This window comes from Nerophis ophidion, linkage group LG08 (genome assembly GCF_033978795.1).
Source record: "Nerophis ophidion isolate RoL-2023_Sa linkage group LG08, RoL_Noph_v1.0, whole genome shotgun sequence".
NCBI classification, from domain to species: Eukaryota; Metazoa; Chordata; class Actinopteri; order Syngnathiformes; family Syngnathidae; genus Nerophis; species Nerophis ophidion.
In genome coordinates this window covers 23,442,064-23,455,300 of record NC_084618.1, presented here as the reverse complement: position 1 = coordinate 23,455,300, position 13,237 = coordinate 23,442,064, and the positions used below count along the sequence as shown (strand labels likewise).

Here is a 13,237-nt window from a genome sequence, read left to right as displayed (position 1 = left end):
CCCTCAGATACTAGGTGTGGTGAAATTTGTCCTCTGCATTTGACCCATCCGCTTGTTCACCCCCTGGGAGGCGCGGAAACGCCCAGTAATCATTTCTGGTGATTTAACCCCCAATTCCGACCCTCGATGCTGAGTGCCAAGCAGGGAGGTAATGGGTCCTATTTTTATAGTCTTTGGTATTATTCGGCCAAGGTTTGAACTGACAAACTACCGATATCAGGGTGAACACCCTAACCCAGGGGCCGGGAACCTTTTTGGCCAAAAGAGCCAAGGAGCCAAATATTTTAAAATGTATTTCCGTAAGAGCCATATAATATATATTGTGCATTATATTTATATAGCGCTTTTCTCGAGTGACTCAAAGCGCTTTACATAGTGAAACCCAATATCTACGTTACATTTAAACCAGTGTGGGTGGCACTGGGAGCAGGTGGGTAAAGTGTCTTGCCCAAGGACACAACGGCAGTGACTAGGATGTCGGAAGCGGGAATCGAACCTGCAACCCTCAAGTTGCTGACACGGCCACTCTACCAACCGAGCTATTTTTTAACACTGAACACAACTAAACGTGCGCATTTTTAAGTAAGACCAACATTTCTAGAGTACAATAGGTCTCTTATTCTTTCTAATAACATTGTTATTCTGAAGCTAACTGTGGAGGGGCGTGGCCTGTGGGCCTGCAGCGAAGCGGGGTGTTGCCAGGACCAGCCTCGAAATCAGCGACAGGTGCGTAGAAGGCCCACCTGGGCCTTGTTATCTAATCACCTGTTGCTCTGTTATAAGCAGCAGCCAGGAGGAGAGACGGGGTTGGAGCTGGAGCCAGAGCACGAGCGAGAACGAAAGAGAAAAATACAATTGCTGGAAAGCAACTGAGAGACTTATTGAAAAATAAAACAATATTGTAACCCTGAAACAGGCTCTCATGTCAGTGCTTGGTAGTCTGAAGAACCCCCAGGAGAGCAAGCCCCACATTAACCAATAATAAATAAATACCTTTTTACCATTAACGCAACTTCTTGAACATAAAAAAGCATGACAATGTTTTATATTTTGAACGTTATTTTTAACACTGTGATTACAAGCGGAATCATTCATTAGTTATCGTGTTCAGCAATGTCTGCTCAGATTTATCCGAGAGCCAGATGCAGTCATCAAAAGAGCCACATTTGGCTCTAGAGCCATAAGTTCCCTACCCCTGCTCTAACCACTCGGCCACTGACTAGGATCGTTTAATAGGATAATAAGAGTTTGAATTTCCAGAAGAAACGGAATTTGGTCTGGAAATTGGGAAAGTGTTGGAGTGGTTTGAAAAGGTTGAAAAATGTGTGAATTGTAGAAGTTTAAAAAATGGACAATACATTTTTTTATTGGGGAAAATGTCCCTGAAAACTAGGAATTCTTGGAGATTCAGGAATTTTTTTTAAATATTGAAGGAGAGCACACAATTTTGAACAGGCTGAATATTTTGGAGTTGGAACGGTGTGAATCGGATGAAAAATGTGGGAATTGTGGAACTTTGAAGAATGTCCCATTAAATGGGAATTTCCCCAAAATTTTGGAATTTCAGTAAAAGCTGGATTTTTTTTTTAAATGGTAAAAAAAACTGTCTGAATGAGATGAAATGGTTGGTGTTGAAATTTTTCAAATTGGTCAAGAAATGTTGAATGGAGTAATGGTATTACAGAATTCCTGTAATTTTGGGAAAAACCGGGAACTTTTCCAGTTGAAAAAAACCCTTAATTTTTTGTCCTAATTAATAGGAATGGTTTGACGGTTGGGTTGAAAATTGTCGGAGGAGTAGTTGCCAGAAAAATGGGTGGAAATAGGGCTTTGGAAAACCAGGAATTCTGGAAAATCCTGGAATTTGTTTGAACTTGGAAGATTTGTAGTTTGAATTACCAGGATGGTGGAATATGTTGAAGGTGGAATGGTTTGAATCAGTTGAAACATTTGGAAATTGTGGAACTTTGAAGAATGTCCCATTGATTTAAATGGGAATTTCCCAAAAATGTGACATTTTGGTTAAAGCAGGAATTTTTGGGAAAATTGTAAAAAAATTTAATAGTCTGAATGAGTTGAAATGGTTAGTGTTGAAATGTTTCAAATCGGTCGAGAAATGTTGAAGTAGTAACACATTGAACAGAGAAATGGTGTTACGGAATTCCTGGAATTTTGGGAAAACTGGGAATTCTTCCAGTTAAAAAAAGACGTAGTTTTTTTGTCCTAATTAAGAGGAATGGTTTGACGGTTGAAGTAGGCTGAAAAATGTGGGAGGAGTAGTCGCCAGAAAAAAGGGTGTAAATAGGGCTTTGGAAAACCAGGAATTCTGGAAAATCCTGAACATTTTTTAACTTGGAAAAATTGTAGTTTTAATTTCCAGAATGGTGGAATATGTTGAAGGTGGAATGGTTTGAATCGGTTGAAAATGTGGAAATGAAGGAAATTTGAAAAATGGCCATTTCATTTTGTAAGGGAAAACTTCCTGGAAAACCTGGAATTCTGGGAAATCTGGGAATTTTTGGAATTTGTCAAGGAAAAGCCCGTGATTCCCGAATAGGCTTAACATTCCCTGAGATCGGTAGATTGTGAGTTCAAACCCCGACGGAGTCATATTAAAGACTATAAAAATGGGACCTATTACCTTCATGCTTGGTACTCAGCATCAAGGGTTGGAATTGGGGGTTGAATCACCAAAAAATTATTCCTGGGCGTGGCCACTGTTGCTGCCCACTGCTCCCCTCACCCCCCAGGGGGTGATCAAGGGGATGGGTCGAATGCAAAGGACACACTTTAACTTGAACTTTAATTTTGAAATTGGAACGGTTTAAATTGGGTGAAAAATGTGACAGGTAGAGAGATGAAGAATTTGTAGTTTGAATAAATATATTAATTTTGTTTGGTGTAGAATATTTTGGAGCATTCACACAAAAACATCATGGGGGGAATGCCGATAGATTTATATTAATCGATTATTCACAGCGAGGGCAGCCGTAACTGTCACGTGGCCCTCGGTATAAACGAGTTGGACACCCCTGGTCCACAAGGCCAAGAATTATTTTTGTGGCTGGGAAAAAAAAGTGCAGAAAACAAGGATGTGTTTTATCCATTGGGATGTCACATGCCGGCTTCCTGCCGTGTGACTAAAAAGCGTCCTGAGGGGATTCAGGCGCCAAAGGGGCGTGTCCGCGCTCCTCATGCACGGCCAGGAGGACTCAGGCCCCCTGCAGTAAACAAGCTACAGCAGGGGTCACCAACGCGGTGCCCACGGGCACCAGGTCGCCCGTAAGGACCAGATGAGTCGCCCACTGGCCTGTTCTAAAAATAGCTCAAATAGCAGCACTTACCAGTGAGCTGCCTCTATTTTTTTAATTGTATTTATTTACCAGCAAGCTGGTCTCGCCTTGCTCGACATTTTTAATTCTAAGAGGGACAAAACTCAAATAGAATTTGAAAATCCAAGAAACTATTTTAAAGACTCGCTCTTCACTTATTTAAATAAATTCATTTGTTTTTTTACTTTGCTTCTTATAACTTTCAGAAAGACAATTTTAGAGAAAAAATACAATTGTGAAAATGATTTTAGGATTTTTAAAAACATATACCTTTTTACCTTTTAAATCCCTTCCTCTTCTTTCCTGACAATTTAAATCAATCTTCAAGTAAATGTATTTTTTTATTGTAAAGAATAATAAATACATTTTAATTTAATTCTTCATTTTAGCTTCTGTTTTTTCAACGAATAATATTTGTGAAATATTTCTTCGAACTTATGATTAAAATTCAAAAAAATTATTCTGGCAAATCTAGAAAATATTTAAAATCAAATTTAAATCTTAATTCAAAGTCTTTTGAATTTATTTTAAATTTTTTGTTCTGGAAAATCTAGAAGAAATAATGATTTGTCTTTGTTAGAAATATATCTTAGTCCAATTTGTTATATATTCTAACAAAATGCAGATTGGATTTTAACCTATTTAAAACATGTCATCAAAATTCTAAAATTAATCTTAATCAGGAAAAATTACTAATAATGATCCATAAATTATTTTTTTTAACTTTTTCAAAAAGATTCGAATCAGCTAGGTTTTTTCTTCTTTTTTTCGGTTGAATTTCGAATTTTAAAGAGTCGAAATTGAAGAGAAACTATGTTTCAAAATGTAATTTTCATTTTTTCCCCCTGTTTTCTCCTCTTCTAAACCGTTCAATTTAGTCTTTTTTTCACCATTTGTGGGGCGGTATAGCTCGGTTGGTAGAGCGGCTGTGCCAGCAACTTGAGGGTTGCAGGTTCGATCCCCGCTTTCGCCATCCTAGTCACTGCCGTTGTGTCCTTGGGCAAGACACTTTATCCACCTGCTCCCAGTGCCACCCACACTGGTTTAAATGTAACTTAGATATTGGGTTTCACTATGTAAAGCGCTTTGAGTCACTAGAGAAAAAGCGCTATATAAAGATATTTCATTTCATCATTTATTCTCTACAAAAAACCTTCTGTAAAAGGAAAAAAATGTACGACGGAATGACAGCCAGAAATTGTATATATATATATATCAAAGGTAAATTGAGCAAATAGGCTATTTCTGGCAATTTATTTAAGTGTGTATCAAACTGGTAGCCCTTCGCATTAATCAGTACCCAAGAAGTAGCTCTTGGTTTCAAAAAGGTTGGTGACCCCTGAGCTATGGCATGTCACATGACTCAGGCCTTGTAACCTTTGATTAAATGATTGATTCTTTTATTAGTAGATTGCACAGTACAGTACATATTCCGTACAATTGACCACTAAATGGTAACACCCAAATAAGTTTTTCAACTTGTTTAAGTCGGGGTCCACGTTAATCAATTCATGGTAAACGTCTTCCACGTGGTGTGACTCATTTGTCTCTTTCTGTCATGGCGGACACATTTAGGTATTTTCCTTTTCTCAGGACAGAGAACATGACTCTGGCGGGTTATTGCCGGCTATAAACACCGGAGTCAACAGGACAGGGTCGTGTCGCCGCTTATCTGCACACCTGCTGATATAGCTGGAGAATCGCAGGAAGCATGCGGCGCCGCGTTAAGATACAACTTGACGTTTTCCCTTTTGGGCACATTTACACCAGAACAATCTGGCAGGAATGGGAGTTTTTTTTTTTTTTTGCAGACAAGTTTTCCCATGAACACACAGCTGAAAAAACTGTGATATGCATGCCTGGCCAGTAGCTCTTCACTGTTTGTTGCGTATCTCTTGATTGTAAAATATGTCGATCGAAAGGGGATGTGACATTCATATTTTGTCAATATTCAGTGTTTTATCCTTCATAGAAATATGTAAAATTCCATTACGTTTTTAGCATTCAATCAGACATTATTGGGAGGTTTTTTATTAGTGTTCCTAAAAATAGACTCATTTTTTTTCTGTAAATGTGGCCCCCGAGCCAAAATATTGCCCAGGCCTGTTCTAGAATAATCTCTTTCTGCAATACTTCTCCTCTTAGTCTATTTTTAAAACCCACTATGTTGGTGATTGATACCAGATATCGTGGAAGTTGATTCCAGTAAGTGATTGCCCAATACATTACAGTCTTTTTCAAAACATCAGTTTTTGGTTTAAGACAGGTGAGAGCTCCTCATAGGGCTCTAAATGCAACTTAAAGGCCTACTGAAATTAGATTTTCTTATTTAAACGGGGATAGCAGGTCCATTCTGTGTCATACTTGATCATTCCGCGATATTGCCATATTTTTGCTGAAAGGATTTAGTAGACAACATCGACGATAAAGTTCGCAACTTTTGGTGCTCATAAAAAAGCCTTGCCTATACCGGAAGTAACAGACGATGTGCGTGTGACGTCACGGTTTGTGGAGCTCCTCACATCCTCACATTGTTTACAATCATGGCCACTAGCAGCGAAAGCGATTCGGACCGAGAAAGCGACGATTTCCCCATTAATTTGAGCGAGGATGAAAGATTCGTGGATGAGGAAAGTTAGAGTGAAGGACTAGAAAGAAGAAAAAAAAGACTATGCAGTGGGAGAGATTCAGATGTTATTAAACACATTTACTAGGATAATTGTGTAAAATCCCTTATCTGCTTATTGTGTTACTAGTGTTTTAGTGAGATTATACGGTCGTACCTGTACAACCTGAAGGTCGGCCGCGCACCTTTCTTCAGCACCTATAGCTTTCTTCTTTGACGTCTCCATTATTCATTGAACAAATTGCAAAAGATTCAGCAACACAGATATCCATAATACTGTGCTGGAACAAAATGTCCTCTACAATGCTTGACGTCACGCGCACGCGTCATCATACCGTGACGTTTTAGCATGATACTTCCGCGCGAAATTTAAAATTGCAATTTAGTAAACTAAACGGGCCGTATTGGCATGTGTTGCAATGTTAAGATTTCATCATTGATGTATAAACTATCAGACTGCGTGTCGGTAGTAGTGGGTTTCAGTAGGCCTTTAAGTTATTTTAGGCATGTGCTTACAAACAAAACAATGATGACTAATTAATTCATAAATATTTATTCAGATTGTAACTGTGCTGCTCTGTCAGCTGTTACATAAATGTTAATGACTAATAAAATGTTGTCCATTTAAAAGAAAGGAAAGGCAAAGTGCTAAAAACAAACAAACAACTGTCCTTGTTATGTAGTTAAAAAAACGGTTAAAATAGCAGCAATGAAAACAAAAAACAAAACACAATATCTGACTTCCTCTAAAAGAAAAGCATTTTGTGATGTTTAAAAAGCTGCCGAAGAAAACTGGGTAACACATGGCACACTGACGAAGCTCAACCTATTGTTACTATAACAATCTACAAGGTTAATAATATAAGTTGCTTCTCTTTCTTCCCCTCCATTTTTCTGCATTATTTTGTATTTCTAGTTATCATGACGTATATGTATTGCTGCATTTGAACAACTTTATTGTTGATAATAGAGGTAAATTATTGGTATTGTTAATTTTAAATAGCGCTATTTCTATTGGTATTTGTATTGCTCCATTTGTAGTGTAATCATGCTCATTGTCATTTCTGTATTATAGTTTATTTCACTAACAGCTAACACTTTTACCGTCATATTTGTACATATCATACTTGCTCATGTTGTTCAATTGTTGTTGTTGTTGTTTGCTGTTGTTTTTGTCTCTCTGTCTAATCCCCCTCTTTTCCCAACAATTTCCCCCTCTGTCTTACTTTTGTTCTCTTTCTACCCACTCCTATTCCGGCCCGGCTGCACCAAATGATAATATAAATACATTTAATAAAGTCAAATACAAACCCCGTTTCCATATGAGTTGGGAAATTGTGTTAGATGTAAATATAAACGGAATACAATGATTTGCAAAGCATTCTCAACCCATATTCAGTTGAATATGCTACAAGGACAACATATTTGATGTTCAAACAAACAGTACTGTGTCAAAAACCGACATCAATCTCTAAAGGATATCGCCACATGGGCTCAGGAACACTTCAGAAAACCACTGTCACTAAATACAGTTGGTCGCTACATCTGTAAGTGCAAGTTAAAGCTTTACTGTGCAAAGCGAAAGCCATTTATCAACAACATCCAGAAACGCCGCCGGCTTCTCAGGGCCCGAGATCATCTAAGATGGACTGATGCAACGTGGAAAAGTGTTTTGTGGTGTGACGAGTCCACATTTCAAATTGTTTTTGGAAATATTCGACATTTTGTCATCCGGACCAAAGGGGAAGCGAACCATCCAGACTGTTATCGACGCAAAGTTCAAAAGTCAGCATCTGTGATGGTATGGGGGTGCATTAGTGCCCAAGGCATGGGTAACTTACACATCTGTGAAGGCACCATTAATGCTGAAAAGTACATACAGGTTTTGGAACAACATATGCTGCCATCTAAGCGCCGTCTTTTTCATGGACGCCCCTGCTTATTTCAACAAGACAATGCCAAGCCACATTCAGCACGTGTTACAACAGCGTGGCTTCGTAAAAAAAGAGTGCGGGTACTTCACTGGCCCGCCTGCAGTCTAGACCTGTCTCCCATCGAAAATGTGTGGCGCATTATGAAGCGTAAAATACGACAGCGGAGACCCCGGACTGTTAAACGACTGAAGCTCTACATAAAACAAAAATGGGAAAGAATTCCACTTTCAAAGCTTCACCAATTAGTTTCCTCAGTTCCCAAACGTTTATTGAGTGTTGTTAAAAGAAAAGGTGATGTAACACAGTGGTCAACATGCCCTTTCCCAACTACTTTGGCACGTGTTGCAGCCATTAAATTCTAAGTTAATTATTATTTGCAAAAAAAGTTTGAACATCAAATATCTTGTGTTTGTCGTGCATTCAACTGAATATGGGTTGAAAAGGATTTGCAAATCATTATATTCCGTTTATATTTACATCTAACACAATTTCCCAACTCATATGGAAACTGGGTTTGTATTTTATTCTATTCTAAAACAATAAAATCATTTGGATAAAAACAACAACAAAAAAGATGAATAAGATATACAGTGAACAAGCAGTCTTGATTTAATGAGGGATATTGAGTCTACTATAAGTTACAAAGGTCTGGTGGTAATGAGTTCCAAATCTTAATTTCCCCTCTGGGATTAAGTAAGTACTTCTGATTCTAATTCTGATTCTGATGAGGGGCTGAGCGGCACCCATGGTGGACAGTTTATATAAGGTGGCAGTGAGACGGATGGATGAAGAGAATCTTAAATGGGTTGTACTTGTATAGCGCTTTTCTACCTTCAAGGTACTCAAAGCGCTTTGACACTACTTCCACATTTACCCATTCACACACACATTCACACACTGATGGAGGGAGCTGCCATGCAAGGCGCCAACCAGCACCCATCAGGAGCAAGGGTGAAGTGTCTTGCTCAGGACACAACGGACGTGACGAGGTTGGTTCTAGGTGGGATTTGAACCAGTGACCTTAGGGCATGTGATGGCGTGGCGACATGGAGCGTGTCAGAGAGATATGACGGAGAGAGGTTATGAATAGCTTTGAAGGTGAGGAGAATTATTTAAAATTGGATACGGTGTTTGATGGGTAGCCAATGGAGTTCTTGCAGAACAGAGGTGATGTGCTGGATTATCCAGGCTGCAGAGTTCTGGAGAAGCTGAAGTCTGTGAAGTGACTTGTGAGGGAGACCAAACAGGAGTGAGTTGTAGTAAGTAGTCCAGGCGAGAGGAGACAAGGCTATGGACTAGTATGTGGGGTGGGCATTACGTCGATCGCGATCAACTGGTCGATCTCGGAGGGTGTGTCAGTCGATCTCAAGCCAGGCATTAAAAAATATACATAAAAATGAGCAATCATCAATCATACCAAGACTTCACTTTCGTCAGTTGTTTGACATTCTCGGCACCCGAGGATCTTGTGAGATGACGCTGGCTGCTGCGAGCTCATATTTAAGAAAAAAATCACTAACAGGGCGGACGCGGAGAAACACATTTTATTTCTAGAGACTCCGTACCTACTGTCAAAACTCTAAAGAGCGACTGCACAGTTCCTGTCTTCACATAAAAGACCTGTTTCATCCTGCCTGTGCTAACAAAATAAGAGTCTCAGAAAGCTAGCGTGCACAAGCTAGCAAGCTACGGAGTTTGATGCCAATGTATTTCTCCCCCGCCCTCAGCGACCGCTTTCTCACTTGCTTGCCCACCCACACACTTACTGACGTCACTCACCTGCTGCCAGACATTAAAGGGCCACACACATATGCTACTCTCATAACAAAGTGTTTAAAAACGAGTATGCAAGTTGGACAAATGAGATGCCAAAAATCAACCACTTTCATGTGGTATTGGACAGAAAGGAGGACTTTTTTTTCCTCCATTTGAAAATGCGGACGTTATCAACACCACTGTCTAATTCCAATCAATGCAAGTCATCAGAATCAAATACACCAACTTATATTCTTGTCTTCATGAAAGAAAGGAATCTATGTGTTAAACATGCTTGTATTATCATTAAACACCATTAACTTGTTAACAAAAATATCTCTTTCATAAATAAATAAATATAAATTATAAATAGGAATGAGGTAGATCTCCTCGACTTGGTCAATTGAAAAGTAGCTCACCTGCAGAAAAAGTGTGAGCGCCCCTGGACTAGTATGTGGGGTTAGGGATGGGCCAAGTCGATTAATGTTGCGTGGATGAAAGTAAGAAGGCCGGGTAATGTTGTTAATGTGAGCTTGAAAAGAGAGTGTGCTGTCGAGGATGACACACCAGACTCTTAACTTGCAAAATATTGTAAAAACAAAATTGCTAATAATATATCTGCAAGGCACATTTTTGTTATGGAAAAAATGCGGAGGCACACCCCCAGCAGAAAACATTAAAAAATTAAACTCAGTCGCGGATGTTGACAGTAAAAAGTCGTCGTCGCAATTGTTGGATATGACTTTAAAGCAAGTGGAGGAGTTCAAGTACCTAGGAGTCTTGTTCACGAGTGAGGGAAGAGTGGATCGTGAGATCGACAGGCGGATCGGTGCGGCGTCTTCAGTAATGCGGACGTTGTATCGATCCGTTGTGGTGAAGAAGGAGCTGAACCGGAAGGCAAAGCTCTCAATTTACCGGTCGATCTACGTTCCCATCCTCACCTATGGTCATGAGCTTTGGGTCATGACCGAAAGGATAAGATCACGGGTACAAGCGGCCGAAATGAGTTTCCTCCACCGTGTGGCGGGTCTCTCCCTTAGAGATAGGGTGAGAAGCTCTGCCATCCGGGAGGAACTCAAAGTAAAGCTGCTCCTCCACATCGAGAGGAGCCAGATGAGGTGGGTCGGGCATCTGGTCAGGATGCCACCCGAACGCCTCCCTAGGGAGGTGTTTAGGGCACGTCCAACCGGTAGGAGGCCACGGGGAAGACCCAGGACACGTTGGGAAGACTATGTCTCCCGGCTGGCCTTGGAACGCCTTGGGATCCCCCGGGAAGAGCTGGACGAAGTGGCTCGGGAGAGGGAAGTCTGGGCTTCCCTGCTTAGGCTGCTGCCCCCGCGACCCGACCTCGGATAAGCGGAAGATGATGGATGGATGGTTGGACTTTAAAGCAGGGGTCACCAACCTTTTTGAAACCAAGAGCTACTTCTTGGGTACTGATTAATGCCAAAGGCTACCAGTTTGATACACACTTAAATCAATTGCCAGAAATAGCCAATTTGCTCAATTTACCTTTAATAAATAAATAAATATATATATATATATATATATATATATATATATATATATATATATATATATATATATATATATATATATATATTATAAATGGGTATTACTGTATTACTGTCTGTCATTCCATCGTAATTTTTTTTTTCCTTTTACGGAAGGTTTTTTGTAGAGAATAAATGATGAAAAAAACACTTAATTGAACGGTTTAAAAAACAGGAAAAAAAATGAAAATTAAATTTTGAAACATAGTTTATCTTCAATTTTGACTCTTTAAAATTCAGAATTCAACCAAAGAAAAAGAAGAGAAAAACTAGCTAATTCGAATGTTTTTGAAAAAAAAAAAAAAGATAATTATGGAACATCATTAGTCATTTTTCCTGATTAAGATTAATTTTAGAATTTTGATGACATGTTTTAAATAGGTTAAAATCCAATCTGCACTTTGTTAGAATATGTAACAAATTGGACCAAGCTATATTTCTAACAAAGAAAAACCATTATTTCTTCTAGATTTTCCAGAACAAAAATTTTAAAATAAATTCAAAAGACTTTGAAATAAGATTTAAATTTGATTCTACAGATTTTCTAGATTTGCCAGAATATTTTTTTTAAATTTTAATCATAATAAGTTTGAAGAAATATTTCACAAATATTCTTTGTCGAAAAAACAGAAGCTAAAAAGAAGTATTTGATTAAAATGTATTTATTAATCTTTACAATAATAAAAAAAAAATGCTTGAACATTGATTTAAATTGTCAGGAAAGAAGAGGAAATAATTTAAAAGCAAAAAATTTATATGTGTTTAAAAATCCTAAAATAATTTTTAAGGTTGTATTTTTTCTCTAAAATTGTCTTTCTGAAAGTTATAAAAAGCAAAGTAAAAAAATAAATGAATTTATTTAAACATGTGAAGACCAAGTCTTTAAAATATTTTCTTGGATTTTCAAATTCTATTTGAGTTTTGTCTCTCTTAGAATTAAAAATGTCAAGCAAAGCGAGACCAGCTTGCTAGTAAATAAATAAAATAAAATAAAAATAGAGGCAGCTCACTGGTAAGTGCTGCTGTTTGAGATATTTTTAGAACAGCGGGCTACACATCTGGTCCGCATTGGGGACCCCTGCTTTAAAGCATGACCAAGCATGCGTCAATATAGCTCTTGTCTCAAAGTAGGTGTACTGTCGCCACCTGTCACATCACGCTCTGACTTATTCTGAGTTTTTTGCTGTCTTTCTATGTGTAGTGTTTTAGTTCTTGTCTTGCGCTCCTATTTTGGTGGCTTTTTCTCTTTTTTTGGTATTTTCCTGTAGCAGTTTCATTGCTTCCGTTGAGCGATATTTCCTGCATCTACTTTGTTTTAGCAATCAACAATATTTCAGTTTTTTTTATTCCTCTTTGTGGGGACATTGTCGTATCAGGTTCGTATGTACTTTGTGGACGCCGTCTTTGCTCCACAGTAAGTCTTTGCTGTCGTCCAGCATTCTGTTTTTTTTTCTCCTTTGTAGCCAGTTCAGTTTTAGTTTCATTCAGCCTAGCCTTCCCTAAGCCTCAATGCCTTTTCTTAGGAGCACTCACCTTTTGTTTATTTTTGCTTTAAGCATTACAGACCTTTTTACCTGCACACTGCCTCCCGCTGTTTTCCACATCTACAAGGCAATTAGCTACCTATTGCCACCTACTGATATAAAAAAGTATTACACAGTTACTCAGCGGAGCTCCAGACAGCACCGACCCTCAACAACAACACATCATTTGCAGACTAAATTACTGGTTTGCAAATAATATTTTTAACCCAAATAGGTGTGCTAATGGGTACCATTTTGCGGTCCTTATACACACACTATAGTAATATTTGTAGACTGCGAAAATCCATCAAGCAGTGCAGCTTCATAGTTGTACTAAAACATTTTGACAGATTTTTGAGTGCCTTGTGTAATGTTCCTTATTTTCAATGGGACATTTAAAGTTTTGGTGTTATTTACTGGCGTCATATTGCAGTCTACATGTATCTCTTATCTAATCTTATAGCTACCTGACACTTTGAAATGTATACCTGCATTTGTAACTTTCATAAAACAA

General features: G+C 38.5%; 1 protein-coding gene across 29 annotated transcripts in view; it reads left to right on the top strand.

Moving 5' to 3' along the window:
* Nucleotides 1-13,237, top strand: part of LOC133557521 (formin-binding protein 1) — a 204,771-nt gene that overhangs the window by 136,234 nt on the left and 55,300 nt on the right. The gene's annotated exons all lie outside the window — the stretch shown is intronic.